The sequence below is a fragment of the Bufo gargarizans genome, chromosome 4, assembly GCF_014858855.1.
Source record: "Bufo gargarizans isolate SCDJY-AF-19 chromosome 4, ASM1485885v1, whole genome shotgun sequence".
NCBI lineage: Eukaryota > Metazoa > Chordata > Amphibia > Anura > Bufonidae > Bufo > Bufo gargarizans.
In genome coordinates this window covers 220383528-220398787 of record NC_058083.1, presented here as the reverse complement: position 1 = coordinate 220398787, position 15260 = coordinate 220383528, and positions in this window count along the sequence as shown.

Here is a 15260-nt window from a genome sequence, read left to right as displayed (position 1 = left end):
CTAACTGCACACTGGGTAAATGTAGTGGCAGCTGGGCCCCAGGCGGAGAGCTGTTTGGCGCACGTCCTTCCGCCGCCAAGGATCGCAGGGCAACATTCTTTGCCTCCTGTTGCCACCTCCTCCTTCTTGGCTTCCTCCTCCTCTTCTTCCACCTGCTCATCCAGTCAGCCACACACCTTCACCACCAACTTCAGCACAGCCCGGGGTAAACGTCAGCAGGCCATTCTGAAACTCATATGTTTGGGGGACAGGCCCCACACCGCACAGGAGTTGTGGCGGGGTATAGAACAACAGACCGACGAGTGGTTGCTGCCGGTGAGCCTCAAGCCCGGCCTGGTGGTGTGCGATAATGGGCGAAATCTCGTTGCAGCTCTGGGACTAGCCGGTTTGACGCACATCCCTTGCCTGGCGCATGTGCTGAATTTGGTGGTGCAGAAGTTCATTCACAACTACCCCGACATGTCAGAGCTGCTGCATAAAGTGCGGGCCGTCTGTTCGCGCTTCCGGCGTTCACATCCTGCCGCTGCTCGCCTGTCTGCGCTACAGCGTAACTACGGCCTTCCCGCTCACCGCCTCATATGCGACGTGCCCACCAGGTGGAATTCCACCTTGCACATGCTGGACAGACTGTGCGAGCAGCAGCAGGCCATAGTGGAGTTTCAGCTGCAGCACGCACGGGTCAGTCGCACTGCGGAACAGCACCACTTCACCACCAATGACTGGGCCTCCATGCGAGACCTGTGTGCCCTGTTGCGCTGTTTCGAGTACTCCACCAACATGGCCAGTGGCGATGACGCCGTTATCAGCGTTACAATACCACTTCTATGTCTCCTTGAGAAAACACTTAGGGTGATGATGGAAGAGGAGGTGGCCCAGGAGGAGGAGGAGGAGGAGGAGGAAGAGGGGTCATTTTTAGCACTTTCAGGCCAGTCTCTTCGAAGTGACTCAGAGGGAGGTTTTTTGCAACAGCAGTGGCCAGGTACAAGTGTGGCCAGCCAGGGCCCACTACTGGAGGACGAGGAGGATGAGGATGAGGAGGAGGTGGAGGAGGATGAGGATGAAGCATGGTCACAGCGGGGTGGCACCCAATGCAGCTCGGGCCCATCACTGGTGCGTGGCTGGGGGGAAAGGCAGGACGATGACAATATGCCTCCCACAGAGGACAGCTTGTCCTTACCCCTGGGCAGCCTGGCACACATGAGCGACTACATGCTGCAGTGCCTGCGCAACGACAGCAGAGTTGCCCACATTTTAACGTGTGCGGACTACTGGGTTGCCACCCTGCTGGATCCACGCTACAAAGACAATGTGCCCACCTTACTTCCTGCACTGGAGCGTGATAGGAAGATGCGCGAGTACAAGCGCACGTTGGTAGACGCGCTACTGAGAGCATTCCCAAATGTCACAGGGGAACAAGTGGAAGCCCAAGGCCAAGGCAGAGGAGGAGCAAGAGGTCGCCAAGGCAGCTGTGTCACGGCCAGCTCCTCTGAGGGAAGGGTTAGCATGGCAGAGATGTGGAAAAGTTTTGTCAACACGCCACAGCTAACTGCACCACCACCTGATACGCAACGTGTTAGCAGGAGGCAACATTTCACTAACATGGTGGAACAGTACGTGTGCACACCCCTCCATGTACTGACTGATGGTTCGGCCCCATTCAACTTCTGGGTCTCTAAATTGTCCACGTGGCCAGAGCTAGCCTTTTATGCCTTGGAGGTGCTGGCCTGCCCGGCGGCCAGCGTTTTGTCTGAACGTGTATTCAGCACGGCAGGGGGCGTCATTACAGACAAACGCAGCCGCCTGTCTACAGCCAATGTGGACAAGCTGACGTTCATAAAAATGAACCAGGCATGGATCCCACAGGACCTGTCCGTCCCTTGTCCACATTAGACATTAACTACCTCCCCTTAACCATATATTATTGTACTCCAGGGCACTTCCTCATTCAATCCTATTTTTATTTTCATTTTACCATTATATTGCGAGGCTACCCAAAGTTGAATGAACCTCTCCTCTGTCTGGGTGCCGGGGCCTAAATATATGCCAATGGACTGTTCCAATGTTGGGTGACGTGAAGCCTGATTCTCTGCTATGACATGCAGACTAATTCTCTGCTGACATGAAGCCAGATCCTCTGTTACGGGACCTCTCTCCTCTGCCTGGGTGCTGGGCCTAAATATCTGACAATGGACTGTTGCAGTGGTGGCTGACGTGAAGCCTGATTTTCTGCTATGACATGCAGACTAATTCTCTGCTGACATGAAGCCAGATCCTCTGTTACGGGACCTCTCTCCTCTGCCTGGGTGCTGGGCCTAAATATCTGACAATGGACTGTTGCAGTGGTGGGTGACGTGAAGCCTGATTCTCTGCTATGATATGAAGACTGATTCTCTGCTGACATGAAGCCAGATTGTCTGTTACGGGACCTCTCTCCTCTGCCTAGGTGCTGGGCCTAAATATCTGACAATGGACTGTTGCAGTGGTGGGTGACGTGAAGCCTGATTCTCTGCTATGATATGAAGACTGATTCTCTGCTGACATGAAGCCAGATTCTCTGTTACGGGATCTCTCTCCTCTGCCTGGGTGCTGGGCCTAAATTTATGAAAATGGACTGTTGCATTGGTGGCTGACGTAAAGCCTGATTCTCTGCTATGATATGAAGACTGATTCTCTGCTGACATGAAGCCAGATTGTCTGTTACGGGACCTCTCTCCTCTGCCTGGGTGCTGGGCCTAAATTTATGAAAATGGACTGTTGCAGTGGTGGGTGACGTGAAGCCTGATTCTCTGCTATGATATGAAGACTGATTCTCTGCTGACATGAAGCCAGATTGTCTGTTACGGGACCTCTCTCCTCTGCCTGGGTGCTGGGCCTAAATTTATGAAAATGGACTGTTACAGTGGTGGGTGACGTGAAGCCTGATTCTCTGCTATTACATGAAGACTGATTCTCTGCTGACATGAAGCCAGATTCTCTGTTACGGGACCTCTCTCCTCTGCCTGGGTGCTGGGCCTAAATTTATGAAAATGGACTGTTGCATTGGTGGCTGACGTGAAGCCTGATTCTCTGCTATGATATGAAGACTGATTCTCTGCTGACATGAAGCCAGATTGTCTGTTACGGGACCTCTCTCCTCTGCCTGGGTGCTGGGCCTAAATTTATGAAAATGGACTGTTGCAGTGGTGGGTGACGTGAAGCCTGATTCTCTGCTATGACATGAAGACTGATTCTCTGCTGACATGAAGCCAGATTGTCTGTTATGGGACCTCTCTCCTCTGCCTGGGTGCTGGGCCTAAATTTATGAAAATGGACTGTTGCAGTGGTGGGTGACGTGAAACCTGATTCTCTGCTATGACATGAAGACTGATTCTCTGCTGACATGAAGCCAGATTGTCTGTTACGGGACCTCTCTCCTCTGCCTGGGTGCTGGGCCTAAATATCTGACAATGGACTGTTGCATTGGTGTCTGACGTGAAGCCTGATTCTCTGCTATGATATGAAGACTGATTCTCTGCTGACATGAAGCCAGATTGTCTGTTACGGGACCTCGCTCCTCTGCTTGGGTGCCGGGGCCTAAATATCTGAGAATGGACTGTTCCAGTGGTGGGTGATGTGAAGCCAGATTCTCTGCTATGGGACCTCTCTCCAATTGATTTTGGTTAATTTTTATTTATTTAATTTTTATTTTAATTCATTTCCCTATCCACATTTGTTTGCAGGGGATTTACCTACATGTTGCTGCCTTTTGCAGCCCTCTAGCCCTTTCCTGGGCTGTTTTACAGCCTTTTTAGTGCCGAAAAGTTCGGTTCCCCATTGACTTCAATGGGGTTCGGGTTCGGGACGAAGTTCGGATCGGGTTCGGATCCCGAACCCGAACATTTTCGGGAAGTTCAGCCGAACTTCTCGAACCCGAACATCCAGGTGTCCGCTCAACTCTACCCCTTATGTGTGCCAGTACAAAATGTCTCTAGTGCCCTCAGTAGATGCCCCCACAGTGGGTATAATAATAATAATAAACTCAAATACTTAACCCATTCAAGACCAAGCTAGTTTTTACCTTCAAGACCAGGCCATTTTTAGCAAATCTGACATGTGTCACTTTATGTGGTGATAACTTTAAACGCTTTGACTTATCCAGGCCATTCTGAGATTGTTTTCTCGTCACATATTGTACTTTATGACAGTGGTAAAATTTAATCAAAATTTTCATTTTTATCTAAAAAAAATATATAAAATGACCAAAAATTGGGAAAAATTAGCAAATTTCAAAATTTCTATTTCTCTACTTTTATAACAGACAGTAATACCTCCAAAAATAGTTATTACTTAGCATATCCCTTATGTCTACTTCATGTTTAGATCATTTTGTGAATGCCATTTTATTTTTTGGGGACATTAGAAGGCTTAGAAGTTTAGAATTTTTCAGAAAATTTCCAAAACCCAGTTTTTAAGGACCAGTTCAGGTCTGAAGTCACTTTGTGAGACTTACATAATAGAAACCACTCAAAAATGATCCCATTTTAGAAACTACGCCCCTCAAGGTATTCAAAACCTATTTTACAAACTTTGTTAACCCTTTAGGTGTTCCACAACAATTAAAGGAAAATGGAGATTAAATTTTAAAATTTCACTTTTTTGGCAGATTTTCCATTTGAATCCATTTGTTTTTTTCAGTAACAAAGCAAGGGTGAACAACCAAACAAAACTCAATATATATTACCCTGATTCTGTAGATTACAGAAACACCCCATTTGTGATCGTAAACTGCTGTATGGGTACACGGCAGGGCGCAGAAGGAAATGAATGCCATATGGTTTTTGAAGGGCCATGTCACATTTGAAGACCCCCTGATGCAACCCTAGAGTAGAAACTCCAAAAAATGACCCCATTTTGGAAACTACAGGATAAGGTGGCAGTTTTGTTGGTACTATTTTAGGGTGCATATGATTTGTTTCAGTTTTACATAATAAAGCATTTTTGGAAAAAAAATATTTTTTAGTGTCTCCATATTTTGAAAGCTATAGTTTTTTGGGTTTTTTTTTTTGGGCGACTGTCTTATGTAGGGTCTCATTTTTTGCTGGATGAGATGACGGATAGATTAGTATGATTTTGGGGTGTGTATGACTTTTTGATCACTTGGTATTACACATTTTAATAGGGAAAAAGGATTGCACTGCAGGAGAGTATGCCTAATAATCAAAGTCCAAAGATTATTTGTGGTCTATTGTCTATGGAAATCTTCAGTCAAATAGGTTCATCCATACACATCAAACACAGCTGCGGTGTGGAAATCTGAAATAAAATGGAAACCGCACTATGGTGTAGTAACTTCTCAAAAGGAGTGTCACCTGATAACAGGTTATACTCACAAGACTCAGATGGTATTAGGCGTAAAAAGCAGGCTCAGCGCTGTCATCCACCCAGGAGCTGCACACCTTGGATGTCGTTCACTAAACCACACGGACGGACAGGGTGCTTTACCACTTATGTGAAATCTTGCACAAGCACAAGCAAGATCCCAAAATAAGCACCACTTTGGCAGGATATCACCGAACTCCACACTCTTCAAGGTCTCGGAGAAAAGATGTCAACCAATAGTGAAGTACGTACCACAGTGTTGAATAAAAAGGATTTATTATACTCACAAAGAACGCAAGTTTTGGAGCAAGTTAAAACAAGTACACAATGCCCGACCCGGGTTTCGCCATGATGCTTCGTCTGGGGCGTGTATTCCTAAGTGGATGCAGCTGAAAATAAAGGATCCAGGGATCCTCCCCTGTTGGGCGTCATGAGCCTTTTCAAATAACAATTTCTTCTAAAATATATATATACACACATACAGACGTGGACAAAATTGTTGGTACCCTTTGGTCAATGAAAGAAAAAGTCACAATGGTCACAGAAATAACTTTAATCTGACAAAAGTAATAATAAATTAAAATTCTATAAATGTTAACCAATGAAAGTCAGACATTGTTTTTCAACCATGCTTCAACAGAATTATGTAAAAAAATAAACTCATGAAACAGGCATGGACAAAAATGATGGTACCCCTAGAAAACACAGAACATAATGTGACCAAAGGGACATGTTAATTCAAGGTGTGTCCACTAATTAGCATCACAGGTGTCTACAACCTTGTAATTAGCCATTGGGCCTATATATATGGCTCCAGGTAATCACTGTGTTGTTTGGTGATATGGTGTGTACCACACTCGACATGGACCAGAGGAAGCAAAGGAAAGAGCTGTCTCAAGAGATCAGAAAGAAAATTATAGACAAGCATGTTAAAGGTAAAGGCTATAAGACCATCTCCAAGCAACTAGATGTTCCTGTGAGTACAGTTGCACATATTATTCATAAGTTTAAGATCCATGGGACTGTAGCCAACCTCCCTGGACGTGGCCGCAGGAGGAAAATTGATGACAAATCTAAGAGACGGATAATCCGAATGGTAACAAAAGAGCCTAGAAAGACTTCTAAAGAGATTCAAGGTGAACTTCATGCTCAAGGAACATCAGTGTCAGATCGCACCATCCGTCGTTGTTTGAGCCAAAGTGGACTACATGGGAGACGACCAAGGAGGACACCATTGTTGAAAACGAATCATAAAAAAGCAAGACTGGAATATGCCAAACTACATGTTGACAAGCCACAAAGCTTCTGGGAGAATGTCCTGTGGACAGATGAGACAAAAATCGAAGTTTTTGCCAAGGCACATCAGCTGTATGTTCACAGACGAAAAAATGAAGCATATCAAGAAAAGAACACTGTCCCTACTGTGAAACATGGAGGAGGCTCTGTTATGTTCTGGGGCTGCTTTGCTGCGTCTGGCACAGGGTGTCTTGAATCTGTGCAGGGTACAATGAAATCTCAAGACTATCAAGGAATTCTAGAGAGAAATGTACTAGCCAGTGTCAGAAAGCTTGGTCTCAGTCGCAGGTCATGGGTCTTGCAACAGGACAATGACCCAAAACACACCGCTAAAAACACCCAAGAATGGCTAAGAGGAAAAAATTGGACTATTCTAAAGTGGCCTTCTATGAGCCCTGACCTCAATCCTATTGAGCATCTTTGGAAGGAGCTGAAACATGCAGTCTGGAAAAGGCACCCTTCAAACCGGACACAACTGGAGCAGTTTGCTCATGAGGAGTGGGCCAAAATACCTGCTGAGAGGTGCAGATGTCTCATTGACAGTTACAGGAAGCGTTTGATTGCAGTGATTGCCTCAAAAGGTTGCGCAACAAAATATTAAGTTAGGGGTACCATCATTTTTGTCCATGCCTGTTTCATGAGTTTATTTTTTTACATAATTCTGTTGAAGCATGGTTGAAAAACAATGTCTGACTTTCATTGGTTAACATTTATAGAATTTTAATTTATTATTACTTTTGTCAGATTAAAGTTATTTCTGTGACCATTGTGACTTTTTCTTTCATTGACCAAAGGGTACCAACAATTTTGTCCACGTCTGTATATACTATCCTCCCCCGCATACAGACGGGCTAGAAAAGTAAATAAATAGATAGTTACTAAAATAAGATCTAAAACCTAGTACAATCGTGTTTGGGACCTACATCTCCCTATCATAGACAACGCGGACCTATTATTCATCATTTAAAGGATTTTAAACTATGCAGGCATTCACATCACATTCAATATTAAGTCCCTGGGGTTGAATGGTGTTTAATAAAAACATCCACTCTACCTCCCTTTTATTTAATATTGAAATAAAATCCCCTCCCCGTATAGGGGTGCGGACCAATTACACATTTTGTGTTGTAAGGTGACAAAAAATGGCTTTTTTTTTTTACACAGTTTTTATTGTATTTTTTTACGGTGTTCATCTGAGGGGTTAGGTCATGTATATTTTTATACAGCAGCTTATTACTGACGCGGTGATAACTAATATGTATACTTTTATTTATTTATTAAAGTTTCACACAATAACAGCATTTTTTAAACCAAAAAAATCATGTTTTAGTGTCTCCATATTCTGAGAGCCATAGTTTTTTTTATTTTTTGGCCGATTGTCTTAGGTAGGGTCTCATGTTTTGCGGGATGAGATGTAGGTTTAATTGGTATGATTATGGGGTGCGTATGACTTTTTGATCGATTGGTATTACACTTTTTGTGTTGTAAGATGACAAAAAATAGCTTTTTTACATTTTTTTTTTTTTTTTTACGGTGTTCATCTGAGGGGTTAGGTCATGTGATATTCTTATACAGTAGGTTATTAAGGACGCTGTGATAACTAATATGTATACTTTTTTATTTATTAAAGTTTCACACAATAACAGCATTTTTTAACAAAAAAATCATGTTTTAGTGTTTCCATATTCTGAGAGCCATAGTTTTTTTTTTTTTTTTGGCTGATTGTCCTAGGTAGGGTATCATGTTTTGCGGGATGAGATAAAGGTTTGATTGGTATGATTTTGGGGTGCGTATGACTTTTTGATCGCTTGGTATTACACTTTTTGTGTTAGGTGACAAAAAATAGTTTTTTTAGCACAGTTTTTATTTAACTTTTTTGACAGTATTCACCTGGCTTTTTTGTCATGTGATATTTTTATAGAGCCGGTCTATACGAATGCAGCAATACGTAATATATCTACTTTTCTTTTTTTCCCCACTTTATTTTGGAAAAAGGACGCTTTTTTTTTTTACTTTATTTAACTTTTTATATTTGTCCCACTTTGGGACTTCACTTTTTCAGGGTTCGATCCCTGTTTTAATTCAATACAATACATTCCTAGAGAGCAGCGTTCCCAGAAATTGCTTGTTCCGATGTAGTGGTTGCAATTGACCACAGCATCCTAAGGGTTAAAGGTCCATGATTGGATGATATCACTAATTATAGACTCCACCACCAGGCGTCTGATCTGACATGTGACACTACAAACACTGGGCACAATACAGCAGTGTCTTTGTATAGGAACAGTTCTTTAATGTACAATAACTAGAACACCATGCAACAAAAAACACTTTTCGTCTGCTACTGGGCAAAAACCATTTGTCCTATACTAAATCGAGTGTGCAGATTACAAATCCGAAGTCAGAATTCTTGTAACACGTCACTAAATTTTGCCATGCATAAGTATGCCTAAATTAATTAAGCACTTGGAAAGCATTGAATCATTTTGAACAGAACGAGTTTAACTCCTACATCAAAGTTTGCGTAGTAAACAGTGTATGAAAATGTAAGGGAATAACAACATTTCAAAACGTCTCGTTTTTCAGTTTAAAAGTCTTATTGAGCAAGGCCCAGTACTGTTAAAAGTGCTTCAGTCATCTGCTTTTGCGTTTGTGAACGGTCATATTTTCCCATTGCAAAAACCAGCAGTAGTCCCCCATCATGTTGGGATTCCAGCGGCCTTGATACCTGCTCTCCATTGTAGAAATATCTTTATGGAACCGCTCTCCGTGTTTGTCACTTACGTGTCCCAAATTGGGTGGGAAAAGTCAAGATGGGAATGTAAGAAATGCACTTTCAATGACTTTAAGCAGCCAAGTTGTTCATATGCTATAAGCATGTTGTCTACTAATTCAGCATAGTTTGCAGCTTGTCTGTTCCCAAGGAAGTTCTGAACTACTAGCACAAATGCATCCCAAGCTGCAAGACACACTCGCTTTGTCAGATTCTTGCGCTGATCATAAGTGGTGTATTTGCCACATATGTAGCAGAAATTGTCTGGATCGTTAACACATTTGCAATTATCCATCTTAAAGGGAACCTGTCACCAGTTTTATGGTATCCTAACTAAGGGCAACATAAATAAGTAACTGATTCTCTTAACAAAATGCTGGGTCACTTTCTTTAATTGACCCAGTCAATCTGCCAACATCTTGTATTGAAAAGCTCCAGCTCATAATGATGAGTCCTGAATATTCATGAGCTCCTGACTCTTCCCGCCTACCTGCTGCTGATTGACAGTTATTTTCCATATGAATCAGCAGCAGGTGGGCAGGGGAGTGGCTATAGCTCTGAATTATAAAAACGCTGGACTCGCTGACATCACGCTGGACTGAAATCAGCTCATTAGCACGCAGCATCTTTGTGTGTATATTATGAGGTAACCATCTGTCACACCAGTAAGTGAATACATCTAAGGCACTTTTTAGTAGTTAATGATTGTATATAATAAGTTAGATGATAATCAAATATCCACGTGACAGGTTCCCTTTAAAGTATAACTGTTGTATTATTTTTTGGAGTATTGGATTGTGGTGATTAATATCACCTTGGTGGCCCTATTTCAACTTTTCACTGTGTATTCAATTACCCCTTAATTCCACAGTTTTGTTCCGTGTACTGCCTATTTTTATCTGTGCTTAAAATAGGGTTGCTATGCAGGTCCGTCTATGTGTTGAAGGACGGAGGACGCAGAAGCAGGCAGCGTGCAAGGTCAGATTACTGACAGGCAGGGACTGTAAGTAAATGATTAAAGCCAGGTCCTCCCCAGCAGCTAATAACAGTGCCTGGGCTGTGTGCACTTCTCCCTGTCCCTGCGCTTGGCAGACGCTCCCTCACTCAGCAGAGCTGGAGAAGTAGAGTTGAAGCAGCGCAGACAAGGGAAGGGAGATCTGCCGTCTGCTCAGTGTGAAATGACAGCAACATGTGGTAAGAGGACCCCTTTGTGCTGCAGGAGATTAACCCTTTAGGGGGAGGGCTCTGGTTACTGACACTTTTGGGGGGCTATTGTTACTGGCTAGTGAGGGCAGGCGGGATTAGCCTCAGGGTGAGGGCAGTGGCGGCCATCTTAACTGAATAGTGAAATTGCAGTTTTATGCAGACTGGTTGCTAAGGGCTGAATCTTATTAAAAAATAGGGTAAGTCAGTCTAATAGTAACTGATTCTGGAATATCATGTCATTAGTAACTACATACTGTATATGAAAATTGAAATTAGGGTCTAAGTGTGACAGTTATCCTTTAAGTTTCAAAACTGATAGCACTATAACAGATCACTTTATCAAAATCTGTCCAGCTTGGCTTATATACTTATTGCTGACATCAGCCTGAGAGCGTCCAAACAGGTCTGGACATGTCCATTGGAATAACTCCAATATAATGCATTCATTTTTCCTGCTTCCTACTACATGGTATGCAACCGTAAATGGTGCCATTAGAAAGTAAAACTTGTCCCGCAAAAAATAAGCCCTCATAAGGCTATGTGAATGAAAAAATAAAAAAGTTAGGACAATGGGAAGGTGGGGAGTGAAAAATGAAAACACAAAAATGGAAAATCCCATAGTCCTTAAAGGGTTAAAATCTAGACTTGTCAGGTAAATTCTGAGTTCATATTTGGAATCAGCGCACTCATGTTTGTATAAATCACATGTTTTTCTCTAAGTAGCAAAATCATTATTGACCGGCGATATGCCTTTAAATGCCTGCAAATGATCTAATAAATCTAATATATAAAGCTGAGTGTATGTGTATGTATGTCCGCTAAAGGAATCCGCACCGTTGCATTTACAATCACGAAATTTTGCACACAGGTACATCAGGTGTCCGGGAATGTTTTCGACCAGGTCTCAGCTTTCTAGGATTTACCTTTCCTGAGATATTCCCCAAAAAATGCATTAGCCAATACAAACTTGGTCACATGACCCTTATCAGCCAATAGAAGCTCGCAGGTCCTCCAGCCTCCACAAACACAGTTTTACTCCAGGTTTCCAAAACAACCTAGCCATTTATTTCCACTGCTCCTACAGGAAATCTGTCACAAGGATAATTGCTATTGAAGTAAAGCCATGGCCTAATAGCACTTAGTACCTTATTAGAAGATGTGCCTTTGTTCCAGCAATAGATGTTTTTATCCTCTGAAAATCCAGTTTATTTAGTATGCAAATGAGCCAGTAAGGTGCCCAGAGGGGCGTCACTCTTGCAGGAAGGATCCCAGACACGCCCCCTTCCACAATGTGTCCACCCTCAAAAAACTTGAAAGCCCGCCTCCAGGTCCTGCTAAACCACGCCCTGATCTGGTTAGGCCACGCCCCTCCACTCATGAGCCAACGGGGATTGAAAAAAATGAAGGTAAATATCAACTTCTGTCAGCTGCAGGGGTGGGAGGGAGGGTTACTTTCTCCCTGCACCTTACACTCAGACAGCACAGTGCTGCTGTCTTAGAGTGAGCTGCTCAAAATAACACGCCCCCGATCCGTTTAGGCCACGCGCCCTCTCACTCCTCAGCCGACTGAGATTGAAAAAATGAGGTTAAAAATCAACTTCTAGGCAGCGCATAGCCACGCCCCGTTCAGGTTAGGCCACGCCCCATCCACTCCTCAGCCAACAGGAATTGAAAAAATTAAGGTAAAAATTAACTTCTGTCAGCTGCAGAGGTGGGAGGGAGGGTGACTTTCTCCCTGCAGCTCACACTCAGACAGTACAGTGCTGCTGTCTTAGAAATTAGCTGTTCAAAAAGACACGCCCCCAATCCAATAAAAGCCACTGTTAAGGGGGCGGGCCACTGTGGAGGTCACTGTCAAGGGGATGGTATGCTGTGAACGTCACTGTTTTTGGGGTGGGGTGCTCTAGATGTCACTGTTATACTGGATAGTGTTGATATGTTTTAACGACACACACATTAAAGAGGACCTTTCACTAGTTTAAAAACTAACTATATCAGTGGGCAGAGCGGCGCCCAGGGGTCCCCCTGCACTTGCTAGTATGTCTGGGCACCGCTCCGTTCGGTATAGGCTCCGGTGTCTGCAGCTCCTTCTTTTGTACTGGGCGGAGATTTTGTATTAGGGTTGTCCCTTGCTGCAGCGCTGGCCAATCGTAGCGCACAGCTCATAGCCTGGGAAACCTGAGAAAGGTTCTGTGAGAGAACCGAAATGTTGTCACTTGATATGTGTGAATAAAAGAGCACATTTTATCTTTCAAGGAGTGCTGCGAACCTTTTTTTGCTGTCTGCCGTCCTGAATCAAGGGACCATCGCGGGCACCCTATATTCTATACAAGTTCTCAAGGGAGTGCTGCCACAGTTTTCTTATGGATATATATATATAAATATATGGTTCCATTCACACGTCCGTAAGTGTTTTACAGATCCACAAATTGCGGATCCACAAAACACTGACACTGGCCATGTGCTATTGCAGACAAGAATAGGACTTGTTCTATTTTTTTGTGGATCCACGGACCTGAAGTTCGGGGCCGTGGAACGGAAGTGTGGATGCGAACAGCACACTGTCTCAGCCCTCTAGGACTGTACCGTTCCTAAGATATTCCCCAAAAATGACCTGCATTAGCCAATATAAGCCTGAAAGTCTTTCTCTTAAAATCCCAACTGCCATACAAACGGTCACATGTCCCTTATCAGCCAATAGAAGCTCTCAGACACTTAGTCTGCACATACACACAATTTTACTCCAGGTTTCCATAACAACCCAGCCATTTTTCTTCACTGCTATAGGTCAGCTTTAGGCTAGGGCTACACAACGACATGTGTTGCCTGACAATATGTTTCACGACACATAGGGCACAACTATATTGCGACATTGATGTCACATGACAATTTTTATAATGATAGTCTATGGTGTTGCACTGCGACATGCTGCGACTGTGACGTGACAGAAAAATCCATCTTGGATGGATTTTGTACGAGTGTCATGTCGCAGTATGTCGCATGTCGCAGTGCAACACAATAGACTATCATTATAAAAAATGTTGTGCGACACATGTCGACGTGTAACCCTAGCCTTAAGGGGGGTGGGAGCTGTGGAGGTCACTGTTAGGGGACAGAGGCCACTATTAAAGGGGCAGCTGCTGTGGAGGTCACTGTTAAGAGGCAGGGGCCACTATTAAAAAGGCAGCTGCTGTGGAGCTCACTGTTAAAGGGGCGGGCACTGTGGAGGTCACTGTTAAAGGGGCGTTCACTGTGGAGGTCATTGTTAAGGGAGCGGGGTACTGTGGAAGTCACTGTTAAAAGGGGAAGCGTACTGTGAGGTCATTGTTAAGGGAGCCGGGTACTGTGGAGGTCACTGTTAAGCGAACTGGGTACTGTGGCAGTCACTGTTATACAGACGGGTGCTATGGAGGTCTCTGTTAAGGGGCAGGGAACAGTGGAGGTAACAGAAAAGGGGACGGTCCCCTATGGAGGTCAGTGTTAAGGGGCAGGGTGCTGTATAGGTCACTGTTATGGGGGCAGGCCCCTGAGGAGGTCACTGTCAAGGGAGTGGGGTGCTGTGAAACTCACTGTTAAAGGGGATGGCTGCTGTGAAGGTCAAAGTTAAGGGGATGAGCTGCTGTGGAGGTCCCATTTTAAAGTGGCGGGGCACTGTGGGGGGTCAGTGTTAAGTGGTGGGGGACTGTGGAGTTCACTGTTAAAGGGGCGGGTGCTGTAGAGGTCACTGTTATGGGGGATACTGTCGATATCTTTTAACGACACACAGAAACATTAAATGAAATAGATGGAATATACCCATGCAAAGCTGAGTCCTTCTGCTAATATATATATATATATATATATATATATATACACACTCGCAATCCAGACCCAGATCCACAGGTCAAAGGAATAAATTCTAGAAGAGATCACAGCACTCCATCCTAAATACTGAAAAACCATTGATTTATTCTCGTATCCATAAACATGTGATGTTTCAGCTCCCACCTTTTCAAGCATATTGTGACATACAAACATGGCCTCTTTAAATAGGACCAAAACAGGAAGTGACATCACAGTGTACGCAAATTACAACCAATTAATCCAAAAATAGCATCATTATTCTCAAAGTCAATTTTGTGCATGATAAAATAACTACATATTGTAAAGACATGATCCAAAAAAGTGCCATGGAAAAATCCAGTTCATGTACGTGTCATAAAGTGCCAATATATGGCTTTTGATCACTATTTTCATGCTTTCTGCTACATTTTGAATGACTATCTATTGAAGAAAGCCCACTTGATGTTTCATTACAAACCTATTTCCTTTGATTCACTAAGGTCCCTCCTCTAACACTTTGTAGCTTCCTCTGTGCCTCTTTCTAACATCTTGCTCATTTGCTCAACAACAGCCGTAAAAAGCAAAAGTATCACTGACTACTTGAAAGAAATACATATTTCAATCAAATCTGAAATACTTCTACATCAGATATTCCACATTCATCACTACTCCATTCCCTCTTCAGCCACAAAATGCATTCAATTCCACATCCCTTGAACAAGGAGACCTCATACATATACAATGCTCTCTGCAATGCAGAATCAACTTCAGCCGTGATTTTATTATAATGAAACTGCTAAGAGAA